This window comes from Rhinolophus sinicus, linkage group LG04, assembly GCF_036562045.2.
Source record: "Rhinolophus sinicus isolate RSC01 linkage group LG04, ASM3656204v1, whole genome shotgun sequence".
NCBI classification, from domain to species: Eukaryota; Metazoa; Chordata; class Mammalia; order Chiroptera; family Rhinolophidae; genus Rhinolophus; species Rhinolophus sinicus.
The window spans coordinates 158,391,539-158,404,796 of record NC_133754.1 but is presented as its reverse complement, the minus strand read 5'-3'; the positions used below and the strand labels follow the sequence as shown (position 1 = coordinate 158,404,796).

General features: G+C 52.1%; 1 protein-coding gene across 9 annotated transcripts in view; it reads left to right on the top strand.

The window, feature by feature from the left end:
* Positions 1–13,258, top strand: part of PAX5 (paired box 5) — a 186,667-nt gene that overhangs the window by 141,851 nt on the left and 31,558 nt on the right. The gene's annotated exons all lie outside the window — the stretch shown is intronic.

Sequence of the window (13,258 nt, the reverse complement as noted above, 5' to 3'; positions counted from 1 at the left end):
GAGGTTGCCCAGCCAGTGGGGAGTGGGGGATCACCCCCATCCTCTTTCTCCCCATCCTCTCTTCTCCCAACCTCCCTTCCCTGCCCTGTTTGTGGGGCATGAACACAAGGAAGCCCCCCTGAGGTGCTCTCTTCCGCAGTACTCCATGGGGTTCAGGACCATTGGCTGGTGGGTTTGTCACTTGATTCTAAACTGAACACTCTGTAGCCATTGAAACCTGATGCCCTTGGGGCCAGTGATGTGTCACTGTCGTGTGGGGTACCCTGCTCGCTGTGCCATTTGTCGTGCAGGGTGTCAGGCAGAGTCTCTGCTCCCACTCCCCACATAGAATGCAGGATATGGTGAGGCCAAAAGGGAACACCCACGGAGCCATACATAGGGGAGTCATGCCACTATAGTCTCGCTGGCGACTGGGTTGGAGAAACAGAAAACAGGAGCCACACAATTCTCAACCCTCAGTGCGCCGCTTGCAGGCTCAGCCACCACCTTCTTGTGTGTGTGTGTGTGTGTGTGTGTGTGTATGTATGCCCCATTTTCTGCTAGCATAGCCACAGCAGTTATATTAGTGGTCAATGGCTACTGGTTACAGCTGATGGCCATCAAATCACAGTTGATGGCCATTTACTACCTGAGCCAGCACCTTTCTATGTGAAGCCGAGAGCCTGGAAACTGCTTTCTGGGGCTCTGTCCCCACATTCCACCCCTACAGGCTCTCGCCTCACAATCTATGCGACAAGCGTCTTCCACGAGGGGCCCTGTGCGAGGAGCCTGGAGGTGAATGCAATATCCTGGACACAGCCAGTCTCCCCGGACACAGCCAGGGTTTCTCAGGGCACCACCAGTGCTTCTGGGCACAGCCAGACTTACTGGGCTTCTTAGGGTACCACCTGTCTCCCCGGACACAGCCAGGGTTTCTCAGGGCACCACCAGCACTTCTGGGTACAGCCAGACTTCCTGGACACAGCCAGGGCTCTCAGGGCACTGCCACTCTCTCTGGACACAGTCAGACTTCCTGGACTCAGCCAGGGCTTCTCAGGGCACTGCCACTCTCTCTGGGCTCAGCCAGACTTCCTGGACTCAGCCAGGGCTTCTCAGGGCACTGCCACTCTCTCTGGACACAGCCACACTTCCAGTCTCCCAGGACACAGCCAGGGTTTCTCAGGGCACTGCCACGCACTCTGGGCCTCTCAGGGTACCGTGCTGGAACAACAGCGGCTCACAGTCAAGGTGCTTAACATTGTCGATGGCGGCCGGTCAAGACACAAAAGCAAACATCCAACAGTTCCACTACATGGTGGTATGTTCAAGCAGTCCATTAAATTAGGGATGGAAGGAACACCCACGGAGCCATAGGTAGGGGAGTCATACTACTATATTCTTGCTGGCGGCTGGGTTGGAGACACAGGAGGCAGGAGCCACACTATCCGCAACCCGCCATCCACTTGTCTCTGGCCGCTTGCTAGCTCAGCCACCATCTTCTTGCTAGCCCCCATTTTTCTGCTAGCGTAGCCACAGCAGTTATATTAGTGGCCAATGGCTCACTGGTTACAGCTGACGGCCAACTAGCCACAGCTGATGGCCATGCAATCACAGTTGATGGCCATTCACTACCTGAGCCCGCACCTTTCTATGTGAAGCTGAGAGCCTGGAAACTGCTTTCTGGGGCTCTGTCCCCACAGTCACTTTCTTTCAAGACATTTGAAAAGGAGGCCCCCATGTCTCCTTCCACGGTGGGGTGGCGTGGGGACAAGACACACATCGCATGACACTGGCTATCTGTGTACTAAGGCCAGGAGCACAGCAGGGATACTCTAAGTATTGTTTTTTGAAAGATGTTTAAAAAAACAATCAGGGGGAACAAACAGGTTGAAGTGTTGTTCCACTTCCTTTAAGGGTTCATGCTGCCCCTTGTTTTGAGTCACTGACAGGGGCTACGCCGCTCATTCAGTGCCGGGGGCTCGATGGCCACTCCTCTCCTAGCACAAACTGTTGACTCTCTCAGGGTGTGTGAAAAAGCCTGTCCCCACCTAGGTGGATTTCTCTTTGGAGCCTCATAACAACTCTGAGAAATAGGCGGGTGGGTCATTCACCGCACTTTCTTGGTGAGGACATTGAGCCCAGATAAGGGCTGGGATGTGCCTAAGTCACCCAGCCGATAGGAGCCATGACCCAGGGTGAACCACCCTTAGACAGAGGCAAGAGGGACCCACTCTGTCCCTGCAGGAGGCCCCCGCCCTCCATGGGCCTGGAGAGTCTACAGGGTTAAGGGGACCTGTCCACCCAGGGTGCACGCCTCTCTTTCTAGCCCACCCTCGGGGTCCGGCCCAAATAGCCCCAAGTCTCTTTCCCGACACATGTCGCAGGCATGTGCACCCCAAGCTGAGGACTGGCTCTTTGTGGGGGGGCCGAGAGCTTGGATGTGATGACTAGGTGTCCACACCTACGTGCCAGGCCGCGCAGGACGATGAGTGGAGCCGGTGGAGGGGGCAGCGGGGTACATCTTAGCTCCGGGCTCTCCTCACGCAGTCAGGTCCTGACACAGACGCCAGGAGTCCCAGAATTCTAAATTCGTTCCTGGCCTTCCAGGTTGTTATGAATGTACTTAACAAGGTAGGAGGACAGAGCATGTTTCATTTAACGGTTTGTTAGCTTGATTTATGACTTTTAAATATGAGACACATGGGAAGTGGCCTCTGTGTAGCCTCTGCCCTGGGCCTTGCCAACGCCGGGGATGCCTCCCAGGGTCACGCCTGCAAAGCCTTCGCCTTTTCTGATGCAAGGATAGGCCCTTGCAGAGCTGGGGAGACTTCCTGCACAAGGCAAGCAGAGGTGGTGGGGTACACAGCCTCCTTCTGTCAGCCACCCCCTCCCCCCCCCCCCCATTTCCCAACAGTCAGCAAGTTAGGGCAGGCTCAGGAGATGGATCTCAAGCCATCTCCTTTAATGGCCCCTTGCATTTATATGGCACTTAAACGGATGCCAGTGCTTTCCTAGGAACCCTCTGATGTGACAACACTGTGACGTGGGCACGATCTGGACTGTAATCCCTGTTTTCCAAAAGGGGAAACTGAGACTCGGAGCAGTTAGGGAACTTCCCGAGGCGGCACAGCTTGCAGGTGGGAGGGCTTGAATCTGCCCTCGCCTTCCAATTCACTGCTCCTTCCTGTTCCATGCTGCTGTATGTGCTCTGAAGCCGTCAACGCAAGCTTCTTCTCAGTGATGGCAGAGGTGGGGGCGGCAGCCCCAGATCCTGTCCCCAGGGCATGTCGGCAGGGGAAGCAGAGGCCACCCAGCTGGCCCTGCTGGCTCCCCACTGTAAACCTCAAAGAGTCTGAGTTCAGAGAAGCAGCTGAACTTGCCCGAGTTTATCCAAATGGAGCCTGCCCTCTGGACCCCTAATTCTTCCATGATTCCTAATTACCAGGCTCAAGATACAGATGGCCACGGGCCTGGCAGAGCCCCCAGCAGGCACTGATGGCAGCTCCTTGCCCGTGTACAGCAGCAGGACTCACAGGCCTCAGCAGAGCGTAGCCCAACCAAACCTGCTGGCAGCAGCTGGACCGCGGCTACCAGAGTCGGCCAGTGGTGTGATCCCCTGAAACTGTGTCCCCTGAATAGAGGGAGGGTGCACAGTGCAAAGGGAGGAACACAAACACAGTGGCCCGGGAGCCCCATGTCTTCTCCTCCTCTCCCTCCGCTCCTTCCTTCTTTGCATCTCATCTTCCTTCTGCACGTCTTCTTTTCTTGACTTCCCTTCTCCTCCAACAGTCATTCAGGGCCAGACTTGGTGTCCGGGCTGGGACTCCAGGCTCACTGGCATGGTCCTTAGTTCCTGTTCCTCAGCATCCAAACCAACATCCCGGCTTTGGGACTCTGTTTCCAGGATTATTTCCAAATCTGTTTCTTGGATAGCTTCACAGGACAGTGCGGGCCCTCACACATGGTCTTTGCTGGAACTGCCCCCGGAGTTGGCCCACCTTTTGGCAGAGCGGTCCTGGGACTGCTACTCAGGCATCACCGTAGTCTGGCCTCAACTTGCTTTTTGGGTTTCTTCTCCCAGCCTGACCACTCACTGTTCCCAGCACAACTCACACACTTACTGGTCAGTACCCTTCCTTATTCTATGCCCGTGGCTTACACCACTTCCTGCCTGGCCTGTGGGGATCCAGCATCACCCTTCAGGGCTGAGTGCACACATCACCTGCCCCATGGAGGCTTCTGCTGCAGCCTCCTTTGCGGATAATGCTTCAGACTTGGCTTTATTATGCCACATGGCCCAGTGTGTCTGTGGCTCAGCTAGCTATGTCCCTGGGTGGTGAGCTCATTGAGGGGCCAGGCCCTCTGCCTTACCCTTGTCCTCTGTACCCTTGCACAATCCCTAGCACGTAATAGGTCCTTTTGTGTGTCTTGGCTAAGGGAGGGAGGCAGGGAAAAGTAATACTAACCCATATATTAGTATCCTGTGGCTGTTACATTAGGTTGGTGCAAAAGTAATTGCGGTTTAAGAGGTTAAAAATAATTGCCAAAACTGCAATTACTTTTGCACCAACCTAATAACAAGTTACCACAAACTTGGTGGCTTAAAATAGTAGAAACATATTTCACTCACAGCCCTGGAGCCCACAAGTCTGAAACCAGTGTCACTGGGCCCAAATCAAGGTTCTGGCAGGGTGTGGCAGCCCTGGGGAAGAGCCGTACCTTTCCTCGTCTGCCTTCTTGTATCTCCTGGCTGTGCCTGCATCACTCCAGTCACCAAATTGTTCTCTGCCCCATCTTTATAGCACCTTCTTCTCTGTGTGTCAGATCTCCCTCTACCTCTCTTATAAAGACACATATAACCGAATTTAGGGTCTACCACGATAATCCAGGATACTCTTCTCATTTCAAGATCGTTAACTTAATCACACCTATAAAGAACCCTCCTGCCTCCCACTTTTATTGGCCATGGACGTCATATTCGTAAGTCCCGGAGATGAGGACATGGGTATACTACAGCCTGTTGGTGGATTTCAACTTGGTTCAGATTTCTCAGACTTTGGACTCTGGGAGGCATTTATTTGATTGTGATGGTGCTGGAATTGATACCATTGCGTAGCCCCCAGGGCCAGATTGGTACAGTTTGGAGAAACAAGCTGAGAACAGCTTTAGGATATCAATTTACTGCGCTCTCGTCTCCGAGATTGTTATACAGCAACGGGCTATTTCACTATATGGAACAGTCCTCCCTCCCCGCCTGAAGTGAAATCAGAGAGAAGCTGGAAGTCTTCTGAGTTTTTCCCGTGCTAGGTTTGGGAACATTGCCACCACCTATTCCACTTACAAGGGAAGGCTTCCATCTATAAGGTTTGCTTTTAGGACAATCGAGGAGGCTTGCCTCCAGGTACACTCGGGCAGTTGAGCTTTTAGGCCTTTATGCTTTTCTGTATTAAATGTCAGCTCATTGGCTTGGACTCTTGTTTAGTTTGAATCCTGATTCTGCCATCAGAATACTGTCTGCCTTTTCTGGCCCCAGGGCATCCCCATGTCTACAGAATGGCTTCTTGGTCTTCTCTAGTGTTTGTGGATTTCAGTTCCTTCAGTGCTGTGGACCCCGTATAGTCTTTTGCTGATCAGTTACATTGAATAAGGCAAATACAGCCACATCCTATTAGCTCAGAATGGAGACAGTTTTCAGATTTTATTTTCATCAAGTCCTAGCAAATGTCAAGTTTTTCACCAAAGATTCCATAGTGTCTTGACCAGTAGAACTAGTTGGTTCTGCCTGAAGATATTTGTACAACCTAACATATGGAAATGGCATTTGAAACTTAAAAAAATTCTGGGCCGAGGGAAAAGAAAGGGGTGTTCATTGCATTTTGGCTTTAGTGAGTCCAAGAAGCAAGGTTCATCTTTGAGATGAACCAGCCAAAGTTGCTGGGCAGCCATGTGGTGAAACAGGGAGGCTGGGTGGTTAGAAGCATGGGCTCTGGAGCCAGACTGCCTGGGTTTGACTCACCATCCTGCTTCTCACTAGCTGTGTGACTTGGGGCAAATTATATCATTTCTCTGTGCTCTAGTTTCCTCCTCATCTATAAAATGGGGATGATGATACTAAGTGAGTATGAAATGATGTAATATATGTAAAAATCTGTAGAACTTTGCCTGGCACATATTAAGTGCCATATAAGTATTCATTATAATGATGCCAGTGATAGTGATTCTTTATACAGGGGTCTGAGCTGGGTGTGGTGGTGAGAAGAGAAGCCTTGCTGGCATGCCGAACGCTGGCCTGGCTGAGATAGCATTAAATCCAGAGCTGTCCAGCGGAGCTCATACTCCATGGAGCCCATGGGTCAATGGGAACACCAATTAGAAAAGAATCCAGTCACAAAGGAGAATGTTTCCGGGCAGGAGTGGAGACAGACTCTGAATGCTGCGGGTCTGGAGAAAACAGACAGACACGTGGGTTGGTCTAATTGAGAAGTGTCCTGGTGAAGGGGGGCCTGAAGCTGTCCTGTGACATGTGTATCCTTGGCTATCTGAAGAGGAGGACAGGGGCACTGGGGTGGGGCAGAAGTGGGTTCACATAGGTGGGAGCATGACCCTTCACCCCAATCTGGGTCAATGGGGTTGACCAGAAGGAGAGCTAGCTGAGGAGGAAGCTGCTGGCCAGCACGGTTAGGATTTGGATTTGTCAACTTTTGGAGGCCAAGCGGACAAGTGGTGAAGCAGGCCAGGAGCACAGAGAGAGAGCTATGGTTGCCCTACGAGAAGTGAGGGGTACCGTGAAAGGGGCGTGGCTTCACCAGTGCTTAGCTATGTGACTATGCAAAAGCTCTAAGACCTCTCTGAGCTTGCCTTGCCTGCTGAAATGATGACTGTGCAGTTACTGAGGCACCAGCTATGTGAGGCAGGAAGGGTACTGAGCTTTGGAGGGGAGGAGAGGAGTGTTTCTGTCTCTCCCGACTCTGAGCGTGTAGGCCAGGGGGCTGGGCGGCCCAGCACCAGGCGGAGAGGCAACAGCCTGGATTGTGGCCAAGCTCAGCCAGGGACTCACTGTGTGATCTGACCAGCCATTTCCACTCTCTGGTCCTCATTGGGTGAGAGGACCAGGGGTGAAATATACTCTGCACAGTTCCGTAGGCATGGTCGGGACCGGTGAATGGGAATCAGAAGGACACCCATTTCAGCTTTGTATAAAGCCCCTTCCCCATAATTAGAACTGAAGATAGGGGAATGGGCAGGCTTGGGAGGGGTCCGCAGAAGCCAGTGAAGACTTGGTGGGGGGGGGGGGGGCTGGAGATCAGGTGGGAGATTGGACCAGGGCTTCCCTGGTGTCTCCCTGGTCCAATCATAGGCTCGGGGAGTTTTTGCTCAGGGGATGAATGGCCTTTCTTCTTAGCTGTTACTTCTCCCTCGTCAGGGCTCCTGGTGGTCCTATGGCCTGGGCACCTTTTCTTTTTTTTGAATTAAAGTTTATTGGGGTGACAGTGGTTAGTAAAGTTACATAGATTTAGAAGTGTACAATTCTGTAATACATCATCTATAAGTCACATTGTGTGCTCGCTACCCAGAGTCAGTTCTCCTTCCATCACCATATGTTTGACCTCAGTTACCTGAGCACTTTTTGAAGCTCCCTCCACAGCTCTCTGAATGCTGGTCTCCCACCTGTTGCTCATTCCTGACTCTTTGCTGCCCTCTAGTGGCCTCCAGCCACTCTGCCACGGATGGTAGAATTGACCCCCTGGGAATGCCAGGAACAGCCAGGATGCAATGGCAGGTGGCCATTCATTTGTTCATTCATTCGTTAAACATTTCTTGAAAGACACTGGGTTCTGAGCTAGGTGTGGTGTTGCAGACACAGCCCCCCTGCCCTCAGGGAGCTCACAGTCTAGTTGGGGAGACAGATATAAAAAATTGTCATTGTGTGGTGTGTTAAGAGCTAAAATCTAGGACTGTGCTGAGGAAATGTAGAGGAGGGGGCTGCTGAGTCTGCTGGGGCAATAACTGAAGGGAAGGCTTCCAAGAGGAGGTCACTTGAGTTGGACCTTGAATGATGTTTGCCAGTCTGAGAAGTTGGAGGGACATTGTTGGGAGAGGGACTAGTGGGCGAGAAGACCCAAGGACCAGAGAGCACGGGCATCAGGCAGAGCTGGGTGTGACCAAAGCCTTAGGTGCTGACAGGGACGAGCAGGAAGGGCAGGCTGGGCCGAATGAAGAAGGGCCCCTGGGAGCACCCAAGCCCCCATCCCTGGAAACCTCTGGTGCATGAGGCAGTGCAGGCAGCAGCCTTGACAGACAGGAGGCTCCGCCCAGGCAGATCTGGATGTGGGTCAGGGGTGAGGCTGTTGTGCCCTCGCAACACGGAAAACAGGGTCTGGAGTGCTCTGATCTGGGAATCTATGCGACCAGCTCCCGGGAACCCTGCGCTGAAGTGATGTTGGGACTGGGGACAATCTGACATCCAGTGTGGGCTCGCTTAGCTCTTCATGCCATTGGGGAAGAAAACAATTACAAGAGCAAAGACAGAGGTGGAAAGCACACTGGAAGCCTGAAGGTCCCACTGGAATTTAGGAGACCTGGGTTCTGATTCCAGTGGCCAGACACCTGCCTTGTGACCTTTGGACACCGACTTGGGCCTTCTTGCTCTCTCTTAAAGCAGGAGGCAGGGGGCGGGGAAATTGGGTTAGTGCTCTCTAGGGGACTTTCTGGTCCTGCCATCCAAGGGCTTCTAAGTCTGTGGCATCCCTGCCTGCTGGTATCACCTCCCAGCTGGAATGGAGGGCTCCCTGAGCCCTGCCACCTCTGTTCTCAGTGGGCAGCAAAGACTTCGAAGTTCCCTTCAGGTCTGGGCTGTGACAAGATAAGGCAGTGGGCCTCGGCTGTCATGTATACTTTGGTAATACGTTCCAAAGGGTGGAGCCGAAGGAAGGAGGCCTCAGAGTGTGCTACTCCTGCACACCCATCATCACGGCACCACGTCTCCATACGGAAGATCCCTAACACTGCTGAGGCAGGCGAGGACTGGCCTTCAGGAGCTCCACACCTGGGATGGGGTCTTACAGACATTGGAATCTAGAACCGAAGGGCAAGAGAGGCAGCAAAGTTCACCATGATTTGTTCCACCATCAAAGCAGAGTCCCTTTGGGGACCATGGGGAGAGGGAGTGCAGCACAGGTTTCCTCACACACATCGGCCCCCATGGCAAGGTCAGATGAGAGGCAGAGTCCTCGCTGGGGAAGAGCGCCCTGCCCGGAGCCAGGAGCTCACTGGCTGCCCAGGAAGCGTCCAGCTGAGGACACCTTCACATCCTCTTGGCTGCTCTGTGTCCAGCGCACTTGTTAGTTCTCCCCACTCTCCACTCCTTCTGATGGCAGTGGGTGGGCCCCGTCATGACTCCGGAGACCACGTGTCTGGGCTCCTGACTTCCAGTTTCTGCCTGAAGTGCCTCTACAAGTGATGTTTCTTTAAACAAACCCCCCCCCCAAAAAAAAACACAAAAAAAACAAAAACAAACTGGGTTGTGATACCTTTTTAGGAAACCAGGGAGAATACAGTCAGGATTTGCTGCAGAAAGAATTGAAGTATCCGGAGGGTGTCTGAGCACTGGGTGGAGTAAAGTGGGGGCAGGCTGGCCTGGTGCTGGGAGGAGTGTGTGGGTACAGAGTACAGAGTGTGGGTGTCCTAAGGAGAACGGGTGTCCTCACCAGGCCATGGGCCTTCATCCTCCTGAGTCCTGGTGGCCACGTCAAATCCCAGCAGATAAACCCTCAGGATTGCCCAAGGGTGGCAGCCCAGGTGTGCACAGCCCTGGCAGAGTGGCAGCAGGGGTGCTGCCCTCAGCACCTGACCACACAGTAAGTGGCAGAGTGGCCTGATGTGAGCCACTCTCCTGCATCGCCGCCCGGTACCACTTCTTGCCAGAAAGTCTGCAAGACTGCTGGGTGGCAGTTCTCTGTGAGTCCTGGTTCGGGCCCTGGGAGGAGCCAGTGCCCTTCAGGGTCCAGGGTCAGACCAGCCCCTTAGCGACAGGACAGCAGCCATCTGCCCATGTACAGCTCAGGACCCCACACACCCCCTCCAGTCATCTGTCCTTTTACTTTAATGACACTCTCTGTGAATGTGTCTTCGCCTGACTTGAACTCCTGAGGAAGGGGGTTGGTGTCCCAGCCAGGCCTTCCCACAGGACAGTGATCAGGGATACAGCCCCGAAAAGGTTCTGGACTACGGGCCTAAGAGCTTTTGAGGAATTTACAATTTGGGACCTGACCCAAATTCCTTTTGCCTCTAAAATTCAAAACGGAAGCCGGAAAAATGGCATTAATAAATGTTAAGTTAAATGCCTACAAATTGTAACATTATGTTAACTTCATTAATTATTAAATTTAGCACTCATAAAAATTTCATTACACTTGAAAACAATCTTTAGATTAAATTTTCTCACTTTGCAAGAATTCCCTAGTCTGTGTCTTGATTGCTGAGCAATCATAGCCAGTCATAAATTAAGTAAATTTCTTGTGACCAAATAATGTCAACAGCAAAATTATAAAAATAAAATGTTCATATTTTTAGAGTGAAAAGTAATCATTACTGTGGTGCATTTAATGTGTGATGTGCTGTAAGGTGAGGTGGAGAAGGGCCTCCATAGGAAGACGCTGAGGGTCTGGGAAGGGGGTGCTTGGGAGAGACCCCGATTTCTCATTGAACTGTGCTGAACATACAACATAGCAGTGGGGTCTTCAGACGATCAGGTTATAGCCGTCTATTCATCCATCCACGCATGCATCCATCAGTCATCATTTCTTCTTTCCTTTCCTCCTTTCTCCCTCCATCCCTTCCTTGCTTCCAACATTTGTTAATCCTCTACAGGTACCAGGCATAAGCCTAGGGATGTGAAGGTGAAAGCCTGGCCCTTGTCCGTGAAAAGCTCTGTCTCTAGTGCAGATGGCAAGTCAGGAAGGGCCTAAGGGGACACTTGTGCTAACAGATAAGCTCAGGGACACTGGGAGCGCAGAGAAGGGGGGTCCAGACTAGACTCCGGGTGTCAGGCACAGAGGGCTCCAGAATTTCTCTATAGGAGGGTTAGAGGGTGGAGAGAGGGCATGTCTGAAGCTGCTTTTGCTGGAAGTTTTGCTATCATTGAGAAATATTGTCCACATCAAAGAATGAGAGGAGGTTAGGGGCATAGCTAAAGCATGCCAGGTCACCCGTGGGGCTGCCCTGGTCGGGAATCTAGGAGGAGATGAGTCTCCAGCTTGGCTTGTCATTGAGGGAGCAGCATATGTTAGCAGTGGGAAGTGGAGTGAGGAGGGAGAGAGTGAATGGTTCCAGTGGGGCAGCGCAGTAAATTCAAAGGTTCTTGAGACCTGCTTTGCTTCTGTACATACTGGAGTCCTTCCAAAAATCAAATTGAATCTACTGGGGTCATCTGTGTTTTCCGCCCTTTGATTTGCTGGAATCTCCAAGACCTAATCAGCTGACAGCCCTCAGCTGGACCTACTGCCACTGCTAAGCCTGTGGGCCACTCACCTGGGACACCTCTCTCCAGAGAACGTCTGGCGGTGCCCGGGGAGCCTTTGGGGACAGAAGAGCCAGTGGGGCTTGGCTCCTGCTCTCCAAAAGCAGGCTTTCTAATGAAGGCAAATCGCCTATGCCCATGAGCTAATTCCACCAACAAGCCCTGCCCCAACCTGCCTGGTGCTTTACGGTCTATACAAGGGGACGTACCTCTTATCCCCAATTGCAATTTGAAAGTACCTTGTGAGGTTGGGGTGTTTATCCCCATTTCGAAGGCATGCTAGCTGAGGTTGGAGAGGTACTATGCTTCGCCACGGAATACAGCCCGTCAGAGGAGCAGCTGGGCCTGGCTCCTGGAATTCGTGTCTCAAGTTCCCCCCAGCCCCTGGTGCCCAGGGCGAGTGACAAGGAGTGGGCTCTGGGCCCAGGGGAAGGTCTTGGTTTCCTTGGGGCTCCTTGGGGGCTGTGGATGGCCCTCCTGACCCAGAGATCTTTTGCAGCTTGGGAGAAGCCCTTCCCAGCTGGGACACTAGGGAACCACACTTTAGATTCCAGTGTATTCCTTCTATTCCCCACGTTCACCTGTCCACGTTTGACCCATCCTCCTAGACCCAAATTAAATGTTCCCTCTTGTAGGAAGCCTTCCCCTGCCCCAGTCTTAGTGACCTCGTCTCTCCCTTGAGAGCACCCCAGGGCACGGCCTATGGTCTGCCTCGGTCAGAGCGGTAGTGCCCTCTCGGAACCCTCTACCTGCCCAGTCCATGCATACAGTGGGTGCTCCATGCATTATAGGTGGAATTTATTTGAATCCCTATCTTGTCTGGGCCACATTCAAGGGCTTAGGGACCAACTGTGCAATAAACAGGGCTTCAGCTCGACTTCCACACCCCCACTCACTCTTCCAATATTTGCTCTGGCTCCTCGCTGGAAGACGCTGAGACAATGGCCCTTGTTACCCTCTGTTTGAGTTATTTATTTTTTTCACTTTTCCTTCCTTCTCCTCTCAGGGGACGCGCCTCTCGCCCTCATCCCTCATGTTTTCCCTTTCACTTGACTGTCACTCTCATTGTCCTCCTGGGGCCAGGAACGTGGGGTGACAGGCAAGCAGCCCAACCGGGCCGGGGAGGCTGGAAATATAGTCATTAATGGGACCCGTGAAGCCCAGATGTCCTCCCTGAATGCGGGTAATTTGTTTTTAATGAAAAACCACGCGGTGACCCTGAACAAATGAATTTTCTTTATAAGGAGTCTATGTGCAATGGCACAAATAAAGGACCCGAATCAAGGAGAGTGAGATCCAGGGCGGAAGAAAGAGCGAAAGAAAGGGGGAAGGAATGGAAAGGAGAGCAAGAGAGAAAAGAGAGAGGAAAGAAAATTTTAAAAGGACAACTGTATTATCACGTCCTTTTGCCTAAAGAGCAATCTCAGGTCACAAATACCTTGGGCATTGTCCTGCCAGAGCAGGATGTGTGACAGTTGTGGCCATTTTGAGGTCTTGTTCACAACAATGCAAAGAATATGAACCACCATCTGGATAGACCTTTACAATGTACAAGCCTCTTCTTTGCATGATCTCAGAGGATCCCCACCGTAGCATTAGGAGGGCATGGCTATTAGCCCCATTTCACAGAAATGAAAATTGAGGCTTAGGAAAACTGATTTTCTGAAGATCACACAGCTAATGAATGGTGGAGTCCAGATGACAAGGGAAGGACTTTGCCAATTTGTAGTTTGACTCTTAGAAACACTGTGCTAAAGTCTA